A 17,012-nucleotide genomic window follows, 5' to 3' on the forward strand; every position below is an offset into this window, starting at 1 on the left:
CAATTCGATCAGTTCCGGTGGAGCCCCAACGACGTATCGCGTTGTTGCGTAATCCGTCATATGACGCGCCGCGTTAGCGCACCCGGAAGTGCTCCGGTGCGCGAGGCGCGAAGCGCAGCTTCCCGGAAGCAATGCGGAGCGCGTAACGTAAGCATTTACATTTCAGTCGGTTCTCCCTCACAATATTTTCAATGTCACATAAACGTCACCCATCACCCACTGCCATCTCTGGCTGTTTCCATGGTAACACCTCATTCTGCACCTGGCTGAAGGCACAGGTCAAAAGTTCATATCTCAACGTTCTACAGCAAAGTAACAACACTGTTTTCCCTCCAGAAACACCTGCCAATCCACAGCTCTGTTACATGTCTTTTTTTTCACACCCAATAGTACTTTTCGTTTAACATAAACATGAACATGCAACGTACTGTTCAATCTCCACTTCTTACAATCAACCAATCATTTTTATTTTTTAAACCACACCCAGCCTCTTCCTTTTTCTTTATTTAGAATTTCAACTTCTAACTACCATTCCACTTCCAGAACCGATCGGAGGACGACTACAAATCCCTTGAAAATGAAGGTCTGGCTAATAGGACACAGTTATATTCACTGGAGTGAAAAATATGCAGTAAGCAGACGAATTTGCAACCTCAGCTTACCAAATGTACACATAACATGGATTTCCAAAAGAGGATTGAAATGTCACCAATTGATTCCATTGGTGAAAACTTTTATGCATCTCCCAGAACCAGACCTTATAATTGTGCACTGTGGAGGGAACGATCTAGGCACAATCACTGGGGTAGGTCTGGAAATGCTTCTAAAAGACACCTTTCGACAATTGATGACACTTTTTCCTCGATCTGCCTTGGTATATTCCAATATATGCCAAAGCCAGAAATGGAATTGGTCCAATCACCATTGTGCACAATTTGAGAAAGCAAGGAGACATGTAAATAAATCTGTTTCTGCTTTCCTCAGAGATTATAGCATGGGTTCTATTTACCACAACAACTTGCGATACCACATGCAAGACGTCTATAGGAGAGACGGTGTTCATTTCACGAATGAGGGAAACAGAATCTTCCTCTGCAACATCAGGCTCTGCATCGGTACTTACTTATAAATGCAGAAAACACTCAATTAACACAATGGCTCTTTTCAGAGCCACCTTATATCTAAGCACTCAAACTTCTGATTTATCTCCATTTTCACACTCTTGTAAAAAGGTGTGCGCGACCGAGTGCGCGCACCACGCAACTTTAAAAAAAAATATATATATATATTTTCGCCTTTAAGGGCCTTACTGCACACCCTAAGAAAACCTACGCAGCAAAACAATCTCTACCTTCTCCCCTTTCCATATTCCAACGCTTTGAAATCAACAATATATTTACTCGCAATGACAAAATGGCGGTCAACACTTCCTGATTTCCTTCGAATTGAACGTTAACAGACGTCACGCAGCAAAATTCCGCTCGCGCACGCAGCCGTTTGGGTGCGCGCACGTGTGCGCGCGTATAGATATATAATTGACTTTAACTTTAATTTCCTCAGCAACTACTGAACGGATTTACACCATTCCAAAAAAAGCGTAATCTGCGAGCCGGACTGTACAGTTTTGCCAAATTTCTTATAAATCCATTCACCCGTTCGACCTGTAGCCGAGTCTAAAGGTCCTATGGAAAATAACATGGAGAAAACACGTTTTGGGACCCCCCTTTTATCTCAGCCCCCACTTGACCAATCCTCCCCAAACTTTTAGGGAAGGAGCGCAGCGGGCCGAGCCATCTTCTTTGAGAAATTCGCTAAGATTCTTCAACCAGGGCCAAAGTTATTCCAAATAGAATGTTGAGGATTTCCTATGGAAACTAGGTCCTAACTATAACTACCTACTGGCGACCGCCAGTAGGTAATATATATATATATATATATATATATATATATATATATATATATATATATATATATATATATATATATATATATATATATATATATATATATATATATATATATATATATATATATATATATATCCTCATCCACGCCAGCAGCAGGATATAGGCACCTCCATCACCCCAGGGAATCATTGACAGTCTGAGGGGTGACCAGAAACATCTTCTGAAGAGTCCACAGTTTCCGCCACCGATTGAGCATCATGGGCTGCTAGTGCTACCGCCGTCAGAATCGCATCCTGTTGGCTGTCCAAAATCTGCTCTTGTGACGGGTGTCCTCCTCTATCGGTACCAGTTCGGTTTCCCTTGTCAGGTCTTTCTCTCCTCATCCGCTGTGCTTTCGATTGCTGTCTTCGGGTGGATTGTGAGGAGTGCTGTGAGCCTGGCAGTGACATAGTAATTTCCAGCCAGTCCGCTGTTCCTTCCGGGCTGTGGAAGAACAGGGCTTTTTGATCATGGAGAACCTTAAGGCAAGCTGGGAACAGTAGGGCGTATATCAGTTGGTGCAGCCGAAGTTTTCTTTTGGCATCTTGGAAAGTAGCCCTCGCTCTTTGTACTGATAAAGTAAAATCTGGGTAAAGAGAAATTGTTTTGATCTCAAATGTTATCGGAGCCTTCTCCCGTGCCGCACGTAAGATCGTGTCCCTGTCCTTATAATTCAGAATCTGTGCTAATATTGGCGGAGGTGGCTCCCCGGGAAGAGGGGACCTTGGCGGGACTCTGTGAGCAGTTCGACACTAAAATGTTCAGTGAGCCCCTTCGTGTCTACCTGGTCATGGAGCCACTGCTCGACAAATTGTGTTGGATGGGCCCCTTCACTTCTCTCCGGTATTCCCAAAATGCACACATTATTTCACCTAGAGCGTCCTTCTGCGCCGTCCACCCTGTCCTGTAGACCTTTCAACTGGTGCTGTAGTTGTTCTATTTGGGAGGAGTGTGTCGTCTGTTGGGGTATGAGATCATTTAATGACAGCCTGTTATTTTTAACTTTGTCCTCCAGTTTTGCGTGACCAGCCTTCAATAGAGTAAAACTGATATTCAGTGTGCTTATTTGTGTTTCCATAATGGCACTGGAGTCACGTATTTCTCGTAATATTAAGTCCAGCTTGCCTTCAGTACTGGTGGACTCCGTGGGCGGAATCACCTCTGTGTCCTGAGTGCGCATCTGTGCGTCGGGTACTGTTCCTGATGGGCCGTCAGGGGTTGGGGGTTCCGATTGTTTGATCCTGGGCCCCCCATATCCACAAAGGGTCAGAAACAGTGTACAGCTCAATACTCAACCCCAAAAACCACTTGTAGGACATCAGTAGATAGCCCACAGTAGTTTCACTGGGTTGTTTCACGTGGCATGTGACGTCTCAATATTGTGCCCCCATTAATGCCATCCTACCAAACTGCTTTGCCATCTTGTGCGTCCAGCCGTGACCTCCAGTGACACAGTCCACTTCCAACACACTCCAACACACTCGGATAATGGTACAGGCACATCACACGCAGTTAAGGCTCACACTACAGTGACACCCAATCCGGCTACTCTCCACAACACAATGTACCCCTGGGCAAGCAGCCTCACAGAGAGAGGTGGGTGAGCAACCGCAGAATGAAATGTTGGAGTATCTGTTGGGATATGCCTGTGGGCACAGAACCTGCTAGTCCGCACGTGGGGCTCCGCAGCCTCTGTTTTCTTTACCACATACGGTGAGTTAAGCCCCGGTATCCGGCATGTTATCAGAAGTAACCCCAGAAAACTGCCAGTCGCCACCTGCTGATGTTGCCCCAGGACATGCACACTCCCCAGGTCGCCTCATGCAGCTCACCTTTAGCAATTATGGCATCCACTGCATTGCAAAGCGCAGCTTCTAGGTTGCCCCAGCGCCCTCAACACACCTCACTCCTATGGCGGTCCATTTTCCCGCAATTTCCAATCAGGACCGGTCCACACGGTTTTTCTTTGCCCGTGGTATTGCAATGGACATAGTCAAGGGCAAGCCAGATCATAGCCGCATCCACGTCCTCTTCACCGTCGTCGCCGATCGGGAGCTGGTTACCTCCGCACAGCTGCCATTTTGGGCCGAGTCCAGGTCTGACGCAGTTCCATAAATTGCATCCACATCAGTCGTAGTGTTAAAGATTGGAGGGATCGCTGTTAGCATGAGCTGAAAGCCATTGTGTACTTTGCAGCCATCTTAGTTAGCCATGTCCTTGCCATGTGCTTTCTCCCACTTCCAGAGCCTTGCACATGCTCAGAAAGGCCTAGCTGATAGAATGCACCTGCTCCTAGTAGAACTGCCAGGCTATTCTTGCTGATGTAAGGAGAAACGTCTCTCCTCCAACTTTGTTGAGCAAACACATTTTGTATAGCCATATTAGTCAGTAAGCATGCTGGTATGTGCCAGGACCTTCCCTTGGTTTTATGCTGACTAATGTAACCTATGCATATATAAGGCCCCTGTTCTCTGTACTCCTTAGAATGCCTCCTACAGTGGCCTGGGGGTACTGTGTGACGTAGTCTCCCTCATCTGAGGTTAATAAATGCATTATTTTTATATTATAGCTTCTGTGCCAATCTGTTCTTTGTAGGTTAAAAGGACCAGGTGTATCAGTGAACCCCTTAGGAGGTTTATAGTTCTTCAAATGGCACCTGACGTGGACCTCATCAGAGATGGGGCTATCCTAGGGAGTGGCCTTGATGGGAGACAGGAATCAACTGAGGAGGACAGGACAGGAATCTACTAAGGACGTACTTTGCGCACTGAGATTCTCTGTCTCTGCAGCTCAGTATATTTCTGGTCTTCCTGATTTGATCCTCCAAATCTTTACCGCTGCTGACTGAGAACCTTTTTGGCGAGAGTATTCTAAAACGACCTTTAGGTCACTCAGAACTTGGCAGTGAGAGGCTGGAGATTTGTGCTTCGAAGGTCGTCGACATTTTCCTGACTTGTTTTGGCTAAAAAACTTGGAACTTGCTTGGATATATATGAATTGCAATTAATATAGACAGGTAATGAGGAGATTTTTCTCTAACTTTTTTAATACTTGAACGGCACACATTAAGTTAAGTGCTACTTTGCGAATAATGTTGTATATGCTGCAATATTCTTTGCATGCCTGTTGTTAAGCACACTTCTTAGAAAGTGTTGCTTTCTTGGAGGTACCATAATGGAATTTGAACGGAATCAGGTGGATCAATAGGTTTAGGTAGAAAAAAAGTATTTCTTCCTTGGTGACTCAGTACCCCTTGGAATTAAAATATGTACATAAAAAAAGGATCCTGGTCTGTGTACTTAGTAATGATATGCAGAGCGCTTTTTGAATGTTCTGCCAGCCTAAACTGGCAAATTTGGTGTATTTTGGTTTCTTGAAAATGGAACAGTCTATGGGCTGTTTTGGTGCAGTTTTTAGGACTACTTTTGAGAAGCACTATAATCAACAAAAGGGGGAGACTGAGAGCAAGGGGGTGGATTCCTTCTCCCAGGTAATATAAACAAACAACAAGAATCCACCTAACTGGGCGTTGTGTTCCCTACAGTGGTGGGGAGCACAGGATGTGGGGAGCACAAAGTGTTTGTAAAATACCCCTCACACACCAAAAGGACCCTTGGTGTCATGCTTCATCATTGGGGTGTTCGCACCCCTCTACGGGATGCGGCGTGCTGCAACCTACGGCTACGCGGGAGCACTATCTCGTGTAGACTATGTGTGGTGTGTGTGAGGGTTAGGTGTGAGTATGTGGTGAGGTAATATTAGTGAGTGAGTGATTTAAAAAGGTACCTGGTTCGTAGGGTGAATCAGAACTAATTTAATGAGCCCCCGGGCTGGTACTGTTAAAAAGGGTGCAGGTTGAGGTAGTTATGTGATATTAAGCACATCACCTCTCGGGTGCGTCGACATGTTTCGTGGTAAGACCCCTTCTTCAGGACAGGGTGCACCACACCCCACCTAACTCACGTTTTTCTAAGTAAAAATGATTTTTACACATAAGTGAAAATGTAGTGCTGTAATATGCCTACACAGTTCATCAAGTTCTTTGCTAATATGCAATAAACCTGTAAAGGAAAAGGAGAGAAAACACAATGTAGTATGCCACTTCTTGTTTTGTACATAGTGCAGTGACCTGTAACAAATAAGTGGTAGGAGGTCACTAGACATATAATTATGTCATGCTACTGGTGCAGGTGACCCTGTAAAAAAATGGGGGGACAAATACATCACAAACACACACATAACATAAAGCACACACTCTAGAATTATACATTCCTTCTGCCAGGTGATAGTAAAAAAAATCGTTATAGAAGGTGAAGGGAATGAGAATGAAAAAGACATATTTGGTGTTTAATAGTACAATGCCTCATGAGCCTCCGGACGTTGGGGGAGAGTATGGGTCCACTGGCCCCTAGAAGTAGTAATAATGGAACGGCATTTATAGGTACTTACTTCACGCTGGTTTTGAGAGTTTGTTTCTGTCTCATAAACTCTGTTTTTACTCACGGGTTACTGCACTAGTAACGTCCTTCTGCTCGAACGCGGCTCCCCTGTGAATGCGGTAGCGCCCTATCGGGGTAGTATTTATAGTCATCATTGTTCTCATTGGTCTTCGTTAATTGGTAATTAGTTCATCGGAAATACCTAATATGGGTTTTCCACATCAATGAAAAAAAGGCCCGTTCACCTGGCGCACTCACTGGTGTTGATTCCTTGTGCGCCTTGCTCCGTCTTTACTCTCACTAATCGTTAGCGCATGCGCGGTTGAGCAGGAACACCACGCATGTGCGAGCGGGAGACTCTACTCCCTAGTGTGAATTCAGCGTTTGACTTGCGCTATGTTTTCCCTGTGTCGTGCGATCAAATGGAGCCAGTAAATATTTGTTTTGTTTGTTCATAACAACGCAGACATTGTGAATCATTATTTACAAGTGGGTTAGTAAAATCCTGCATTCCTTGTGAGTTCCATATAAACACTCAAATTATAGGGAATGTCTGCGTACTTCCTTGTATACTGGCACAACTTGTGTAACACTAATGTCAGTCTCAGTACCCAGGCACCTAGTGGCACATAATTGGGAGGACAGAAAAACGGGAGAGAACACTCCCTTATTTTTAATGGGAAGCTGTGACTTAAATCATGATACTCATTCAGGTGATTTGCCCCCACGGTATCTCATCGTTGAGGACCTCAATATGTGTCCCCAGGCAGAAAACCCAACGTTGTTCCTTCTGGAACAAGCCGTTTTCCGTGGGTAGTTGTTCAAATATTGTCCACTTGATATCGTTGACACCGTGTTCAGCCTCCAGAAAATGCGTAGCCATCTTGGTGGTGCTTTTTTTGCACCTGACGTTGCTCTTATGCTCATTAATACGTATTTTTACTGCTTTTGTTGTCATCCCTACGTATTCCAATGAACATTGGCACGTAATCATATAGACTACGTTTTTGCTGTTGCAGGTTGTAAGACTTCTTTGTTCCCACGTGGTGCCATCTCTAAAGGTTAGTTGTTTACTCTTTGAGGTCAGGTGACAACAACTACAGTTTCCGCATGGGAAATGTCCCTTTATTCCATGCATAGGTGGTGTGTGTTGTTGGCTCTCTTTTGGGCGAATGTGGACCAACATGTCCTTTAGATTTCTCCCCCGTTTATGTGCAAACATTGACTTTTCAAATGCCAATTTGCCACAGGTCAGGATTCGCCAGTTTTTATTAATGATTTTTGCGACCTCATTTGAGTGTGTGTTGTATGTTGTTACACATACTTGTCTTCTCTGGTTATTTTCTGTTTCTGTTCTGTCTTCCAAAAGGGCGTCTCGGTTATTGTTCCTTGCTCGTTTCATTGCTGCATCAATTATGTGGTCTGGGTACTGTCTGTGTTGCAGCTTGGCTTTGAGATCCTTTGCTTGTGTTTTAAATTGGATGATATCGGTGCAATTTCGCCTTAGGCGGAGGAATTGACCGTATGGTAAGTTGGTTCGTAAGTGCCGGGGGTGGAAACTGTCAAATCTTAGTAAGCAGTTTTTGGTAGTTGGTTTGAAATGAGTAGTTGTCTTAAGTGTGCCTCCTTCCGGGTAGATGTTTAGATCAAGGAAAACCAGGGACTCATTGGAGACAGAGCTAGTGAATTTAAGAAAGGCATTTTGCATGTTCAACCAGTTCATGAAGTCAGTTACTGATTGTGGATCCCCGTCCCAAATTACGAGCACATCGTCTATATATCTCCTCCAGATGAGGATCTTATCTTTGAAGGGATTGGACGGATTGAGGATCTTAGTGGTCTCCAAATGGTTGACGTAGAGTCCTGCGATACTTGGGGCAAAAGTACTGCCCATGCTGGTACCGTGGCTTTGAAGATACAAGATTTGATTGTATCTGAAGAAGTTCTTCGTCAGTGCCAGTGAAATACATTCCAGGACTACCCCACGTGGGGTCCGGTACTTCCAAGGGTTACTGAAAAGTACTGCCTCAATGATGCATAGTGTCTCATCATGTGGCAAACTGGTGTACAGGCTCTCGACGTCTAGGCTGAGCAATATTTGGGTTTCTGGGTCAAAAGGTATGTCCTTCAACAATTGTAGTACTGCTTTTGTATCTTTCAGATACATATCTGTGGCCTGTACCAGGGGACGAAAAAAAGCATCTGCAAATTTCGAGAGGGGCTCAAGTATAGAACCGATCCCTGACACTATAGGTCTCCCTGGTGGGTTTTCTTGGTTTTTATGGATCTTAGGGATACAATAGAAATAAGGGATCTTAGGTGTCTTTTGAATCAAGAAGATCCCTTCCTTTCTTGTTAGCCAGTCATGGGCTAAAGCCTCCTCCACCATAGCTCCGATTCTTATTCGAAGTGACTCAGTTGGATCATCTGGCAGGACCGTATAGTTTCGTTTATCAGAGAGGAGTCTTAAGCATTCCTGATCGTATGCTGTGGAGGTTTGCAAAACAATTGCTCCTCCTTTGTCGGCTGGTTTTATCGTAATCTCGTGATTGTTAGCTAGCTGTCTGATGGCTTCCTGTTCTGTACGACTGGTATTGTGGAAATTACTGGGTGGGGTGAGGTCAAGTGTGTTAAGTTTCCTCATCACTGCTTTTTCAAACATAAGTACCTCAATGGGTAAACTGGCATCTGGTGGATTGAACGAGGATTTTGGTTTCAGGCCTGAATTTAGAGTTGTTAATCGGGCTCTTTGTCTTGGAAAAAGGTTTGCAATTTTATTTTGCGGATAAATTCTTTCATTTCAACATTTAGTTTGAATTTGTCTGGTTTGTTGGGTTTAAAAAACCCAAGGCCTTTGTTAAGGACTGTGTTTTGGGCATCAGTGAAAGGCCATGGAGTGAGATTCACTACTAGATTGGTCATTTCTTGCTCGATGTTGATGCTTGATTGGGAAGATTCCCTGTCATGCTCTGTGTACTCATCCTGGGGTCCTCTTGTTCTGTGTCTTGCCACACCACAGTGTTGCCCTTTCTGTTCCTGCCTCTTCGTGGGCCCTGGCGTGCTCCTAAAAAAGGCTGTTGATTGTAATAAGTTCCTTCCTAGTCTGGATTCCATTGTGGGTAGTTTGGTCCTTGTGGTGGTGGACCTTAAGGAAAATGGGTGAAGTGTGGGGGGCCCATGTATTGTGGGTATTGGGGGGGGTGCTTGTTGGTAACCCCTCCACCCTCTCTATTTGGGGTATTGTTGTCTTCCTTGCCTGAAACCTCCCCTGTTTTGTTTGTACCTCTGCTGTCCACTTGAGTTAGAGCCTGAAGATCCACAATCTGAGCCCTCACTGTCTGTCCCGCTGTAATTGTTTTTGGTAACATAGCCACTTTTTGTATAGGGGTAAGCTTCTTCTGGGGTGAAGCGATCTTTATCCTTTTTCAATTTATTAAATTTACTCTGCTTAAGGTTGAGCTCGAAATCAGTCATTTCTTGATTCAGCTCTTCCAACCTCTTTTTTAAGACTGCAGGCGCTTGGTAGCTCTTCAATTGTACCTCAATTTTTTGAATGTCTATCTTGAGCTCTTGAGTGATTCTGGTTGCTGTCTTGACTATGAGTACGAGCAGTCCCTAGTAGAATGCCAAGAAATGAGGGACCACTCTTTCTTGAATTGGGCATCTTTTTGGAAGATAAAGGGTTCGTTCTTCTGAATCACTCAAGAGCTTTTTTTTTGTCACCATTCTGTTATGCAAAATATCATTAAATAAAATACATTAAAAAAAATCCAGAAATGAATTATATAACATATGCTAAATAGCTGCACGCTATAATTAAAATTGACAGAGTAAGAAACAATAGATATGTGCAAATTTCCACGATGCTATAGATAAAATTAGAATTCACATTCAATAGGATTAAAATACGCCTCATACAGAGGAAGAAAAACAAAATTGTGTGTTTTGCAATGATTAAAACTAAAATGCAAAATGTTACAGCATTTTCATTAGATACATTGTATTACATATTAAAAGGCATTCACATCATCTGAGTAAATTGGTTGTTGCTGAACTAAACACAACATAATAGAACTATTGATTTTGACCGCCTTGAAAGGCCTCCGTTTTTAAATAGACTGTGACATGCTTACTTTCAGCACCAGACAAAAAAAAGCTTTCCAACATCTGTGTTTAAACTGTCTCACTGAGAAGAAGCTGTCTGACACAACAAATGGAGATTAAACTCTGTCAAGTCATTGCAAATACAGAAAAAGGGTTTTTTTCTCCTGAGAAAGGTGCAAAATTTGACACCTGCTGGTCACAGCAACAGCTGCGTAAATAGCACATGGCTATTCCTGACCGCAAGCCACGGAGGGGAAAATGCTGAGTGAACTAGATTTTAAGTCAGTGTAAACCTGGTATAAAAGCCTGCATTACAGAACTGTTGATTTTAAAAAGTTACAAAAGACAGTTTCATTATTTTGGATAACAGAGAAATGATTAGAAGGGATTTCCTTTCTTAATGCCTTTTTACATAGGCACATCCGTGGCTTTGATGTTAAATAATAATTGTCCTTTAAAAAGTGGCGCAGACTTATCATGTTTCAAGTAAGGCTTCTGTGCTTATATTTATAAAAAAATAAATTTTAAGGCAAAAAGGAATGAGGCTTGCTTTTCATACGCGAACCATCCTAAGCGCTGATGTTATTAAACAAAACATTTTAAAAAGGGGAATTTTGACTATATGGAAATAATTTTTTGTTAAAAATAAATTGCATCAAAATCGTTTTTGATCCTTATAATATCTAATATTCCTACTGTGAATAATATATGACTCTTAGCATCAAAGTTGAATTTAAGCGACGCTTTATCACAATCGGGGGGACTAAAATGTGAAATGTCTTTTTACCCAGGCATACAAAACTCATTTTTATAAGGGCGTACCTTATACATTTCTGATCCCCCATTCCTGGGCTATCTAGAGAACACTTTGGGGATTCCTATTATGCAAAAATGTTGTAGGTCATTCATTTTTAGGTGCCCCAAACACCAAAGTCGAAATTGGGCAAAATTGACTGTTTAAAAGCAGTTCTGCCACTCAGAGCAGTTTTCAAACTGATCTTAGGCTTCAGTAAATGCACACTTGTAGGTATAGAAGAAATAGCTGACCTCTCTACTGCTAGAAAAGCACACCATACTCTGCTTACAAATGTAAATAAATATAAAAACCCAGCAGAAGTTATTAAGCACACCTCTAAATTACTGGAAAACAGGAATGGAACAAGACTGCCTTTCAGCTGTGATACTTCTTAGTTACTTTGAATTGGAAAAGTTGCATGGAAAGCCTTGCACAAAATAGGACAGCTAGTAAGGGTTAAAGGTCGAGTCCTGCATTTAGCAGCCTAGCAGGGCTCAGAGCAAGGTGACGGCGCAGGGAGAGAAAGGGAAGTTTTGCTTACTATTTTTGTGTACTCATATGAACAGAAGGATATATGATGGTATATGTGGGATCTGATTAAGAGAATAGCTCTGCCATGCATATAGCACTAATGCTTTTAGTTTGAAGATTACTGTGCAAGGGCTGCGATAATGAGGCAATGGGATTTAGTTTGAATTAATACGCCCTCATGTTACAACTACTACAATTGCTAAGGGATTGGTGGTTGGTTATTAATGTTTTCTAGCTAGCTAAATGTGCTATTTACCTCCTACAACTTAGTTTATGCCCAGTTGCTACAAATAGGGGTTGATAGTGTCGACAGAAGTTAAACCTGTTTCAGGTTTTCCTACTGTCGAAATGGGGAAAGGAGGTTAGCTCCTCTACAAATTAAGGGTAGGCACATTTATGTTTTCTCTCTCTTTTTCTCACTTTTATTTTAGCCTCTCTAAGTTGACTGTGAAACAGCCATGAGACATTTAATTGGCTATTCAGTAATACTGTTTTAAAATTGTTAGCATTAATAAAATAAATAAAATATATATGCTATGTTACTGCCCATCCTGTCTGATGAAATTGTGAAAGGATGAGTAGTCTTGATTGCTGTTCCCTTATTTGACCTTTAAGGGGAACTAGATGTGGGTAGTTTTTTGTTCTAAAATTCTCAGGTGATAACACCATTATTATTAGCTAGTCTGTGCAAATAAACTGACAGTCCTTATTAGAGCTAATGTTGCATAGTTTGGATCGTGAAAAGTAGAATGCTGGAAAAACGCCTATTTGATCCTCAGCAACCATTTTTGAAGACAATATTGTTTCATAGGAGTTTGTTTGTCACAACATGTTCTGCTGGAGAAATGAATGTATCCACTATGTTGAAGTTTTTTTTAGTTCTTTATGTAATAAGAATCCCTGTTAAATTAGCAGTTTTAGATTTTCCTGCGGCACCTATAACATGAGAGCATGGTTCTAAGTGTACAATGTACATTTTAGAAGTGTCTGCAGTCCTGTACAAGTAATGTAAAGTCTATGAGTAAAAGTGTAGAACATTTCCTTTTTTCTTGAGGGTCTTTAGATGAATAATACAGGAATACACAAATGTAAGGATTTGGAGAATGTCTGTATTGTTTTTCTCTTTTCCTCAGAATTTAGTAAATGAACACAGACTTCAAATAGAGTAATAGGTTCAGGGTTTTTACTCTCAGATAGATGAAGTGCTTCTTGGGTGCCTTGCTAATATAAGGGGCGTCCCAAGACAAGGAAGTATTCTGAGACTACCCTCTAGATTATTTGTATGCCTTGTCTAAAGACCTTTTGTTCTGTCCACCAATAGATATTTGCTGCCTTACAACCATTGCCAGAGTGGCCCGGACATCAGACCCAGCCTGGAAGTTAGTACCAGTCCAGCTTGAAGCCGAGGTGAAGGTAACCAGCACAGGCGTTGCTGGCAACTATGACCTCAGTGAAGGCGGAAGCACTGGGGTGTGAAGTGTGTACCCCTGCCACTGTCTTAGGCGAAAGACGGGGTCACAAATCAGAAAGGAGAAATCGTGGATCAAGTTTTTGATGCCCAGCTGAGAGAGTCACAGACCAACCAGAATGGAAAGGAGGTTTTTGCTTAAGGTGACCCCTTTTGAAACGAGGGTTGCTTCAGAGATCCCAGCATCAGGCCTCCGAATCCTGGTCCCAAAGTGAATGTAAGTTTGCAGCTTTGTTTGTTGATCAAGAGATACCTGGGCACACTGGATATAATAGTGGGCCCAACAAAAGAGCAGTGTGCCAGCAGAGCAATATAGGAGTTAGGGAAGGACTTGAGTTTAGGGTACAGGTGCTGTGTCTCTGGTGCCTGTTAGATTGAAGTGAAGAAAACTGGTGCACTGCCTGAGACACTGGATAGGATCGTTGAAAGACTTTTTCTTATCAAACTGGGAGTAATTCCTGATTTGCAAGTTGTGCATCTCCACCGTGGGAACAAGAGCCTGCCTGTGAGGCTCAAACGGACACAGGGAGAAGACTCACCTCTGGCTGGTTGTACAGCGGCTTCAATTTCCCAAGGACTTCTTTTTGTTAGCAATATTTCTCTGCCTTCCTCCTAAAAGTATATTGATTAATACTCTAGCCTTCATAAAAGGAACACTGGTAAAGTCTATTGAAAATGTTTTTTACATAGAATTGGACTAGATAGTTCAAGATTTTGCTTTTTGCTTGGGACTAGAAAAATATTGATAATTCTGTTTGTGATAATAGTCATTATTCTCTCCTGCTATCTGTATGACCCAATGCTTTGTTTCCTTTGTACTCCTGCTTATACCTCATATATACCCGCTTAATGAAATGTTTAGAATGAAAAATGCCCACCTAACAATGAATTAGAATATTGATACATTTATGAGAATAAATGTGCAAAATATTTTCTATGTTCCTACTAGATCATAGGAATGTCTTTAGCTCATGCTAAAAGGACCATCTGTTAAAGATTGCAGGGATCGCTGTTAGCATGAGCTGAAAGCCATTTTGTACTTGGGAGCCATCTTGGTTAGCCGTGTGCTTGCCATGTGCTTTCTCCCTCTTCTAGAGCCTTGCTCATGCTCAGAAAGGCCTAGCTGATAGAATGCACCTGCTTCTAGTATAGAACTGTCAGGCTATTCTTGCTGATGTAAGGAGAAATGTCTCTCCTCCCACTTTGTTGAGCAAGAAAATTTTGTATAGCCATATTAGTCAGTAAGCATGCTGGTATGTGCCAGGACCCCTCCTTGGTTTTATGCTGACTAATGTAACCTATGCATATATAAGGCCCCTGTTCTCTGTACTCCTTAGGATGCCTCATACAGTGGCCTGAGGGTACTGTGTGATGTAGTCTCCCTCATCTGAGGTTAATAAATGCATTATTTTTATATTACAGATTCTGTGCCAATCTCTTCTTTGTTGGTTAAAAGGACCAGGTGTATCAGTTAACCCCTTAGGAGGTTTATATTTCTTCAGTAGCCCCCCGCTCACCACATCAGCCGCTCTGTAAGGAGGGAAGGCGGTGGCGGTCTCCACAGTCGATCCGTAGTGCTTAATCTGGCCACAGGGTTCCTGCTTCTGTGCCATGGCACATCGCAGTTTCTATGCTAGCGCGAGCTCAGCCACAGACGCCGCCCGCTCGTCCAGGGCGATACCAAGCCTCAAACTGCCCGATTTTCGGGTCGCATCATCCTAAGATCCTTCGCCGTAAGGGAAGCGTCGGTGAGCCTATGTCTATCGGATAAATGCCCCAGTGTCAGGGTGGGTTACGGAACTCTTTTAGATCGCGTTTGCCATGTTTGTCGGTTGGCCACGCCCCCTAATTTTATGAAAGTAATAGAGGTGATAATAGTCACATTTGACTCATGCGCTCACAACAATCGCAGCAAAACCTTTAACAGGTCATATGGCATCACAGGGTACGCATGGAGCTTCCTTTTCAAAATCTACGATATTCTAAGTACAAACACATTTCTAACACACCTCTTTGCTTTGGATTGTGGAACTTAAAGTCTGTTTTGACCAGCATAAGCTGTAAAAATTGACGGCGTTAGCTTTGGCGATGCCTCCTCTACCACTGCTCTTTTTACTGATGCTTTCTATGGTTCAAAAAAGAAAGAAAGACAGAATATTAGTTAAAAATAAAATAAAGGTGTATATACGGTAGAAGTAAGTGTCTATAACGATTTTGTTTTTACAACCTCATCATTTTCATGGGACCCTGCGGCGGCTCTGAAAGCTTGAGAGTTGCTGAGATCTATCATGGCATAATCGGCATCGTAGTTTGAGCGCGGCTGTTGAACGACGATAGCCTTCGGAGCTGATTCCTCCAGAAACCCCATATTTTCATAGACTGGTGAGTTAGGAGCTGTTATAGAGTGTTCACCATTTTCCTTGTCGATTAAATCATTTCCAGCATTTGCTTTGTTACTTGATGCTTCAATGCCACAGCTGGAGTCTTAAATAGGGGATATCAGTTGTGGCAAATCCTTGAGGCTGAGCATTTCCAACTGCTGGCAGAGCTCCTTGTCAAAACCAGTGACGTCGTGACCACCCTTTTTTAAGATTGCTCTGCTGCATGTTCTGTTCCATTGCTGCTCGTATCAGGCTACGATAATATCAATTTATAATGTTCAAACCACCATCAGGGTGTCTTTTATGATGAGATGGTTGTATCTCTTCATAATGACCGAGCAATCTCTTTCTGGAGGGTGACTCCTGGGTTTGGCATAGGCTGCTTAGGGGCTCATTATATGTATTCTAAGCAGAATACAAATGGGAAGTACTCCTCTTCATCACATCATGGTCACCTGAACTCCAGGATCTCTGGTTCGTTGAGGGATACCTAACCATGTGGTAGAACCATGAGCACGTGATTAGCACTGACCAGGTTGATGTCTCAAACACATGTGACCCAACACAGTCTCCACACTGCAGGAGATGGAGCCACCGAAAAATTCAAAAATAGGCCAGATGGGAGATATATTGGACCTGGAGGACCCTGTAGAGGCCAGAATGGAGTATCAATGTACCCAAACAGAAGACGGCCTACTGAAAAACTGTGATGAACGTCCTATATTACTAACCCTAGGAAAGAGTTGTGGATCAGGCAAGCAACAGTATTTTTATTTTCTCACTTTTTATGTGTAACCTGGGACCTAACCTCAATGTGCAACCAATGAAGACCTTTAGATCTATATAAGGAAAAGTGACCAATGATACTCCCAGAAGAGAAAGAGAGAAATAGCCATGAACGGTTATGAGTTCTAAACTCTTCCAACAAATATACACATTTGCCCAAAGAGTGATGTGTTAGACTAAGCACCAGACAACACAAAATCAATCACTGCACACAAACGCACAAAAAGACAGGGTACCCTCAGAAGGACAAATATAAATTAGATTAGGTATTAGGAGCAGTGTGATAAGCATCTAGAATCAAAGGTGAAGTAGACAGTAAAGCAATCATATTTACTTGTAATACTTATTTCATTCCTAGTAATAAGGCTGGGTCAATTAACACTGTTGTATACACTACATAGCCAAAAGCTGATGCCCAGTGCCATCGCCTGGGCATTGTGTCCCCTTCAATAAAATGGAACTCCAGCCCCATGGGGGCCCTCCCCCTAATAGAGAGAGCTTAGACTCTGGCAGGGTAGGAACATTCAGAGATGTACATTTACTAAAAAGTGATGCAACAAA

Source organism: Lissotriton vulgaris, chromosome 8 (assembly GCF_964263255.1).
Source record: "Lissotriton vulgaris chromosome 8, aLisVul1.2, whole genome shotgun sequence".
NCBI classification, from domain to species: Eukaryota; Metazoa; Chordata; class Amphibia; order Caudata; family Salamandridae; genus Lissotriton; species Lissotriton vulgaris.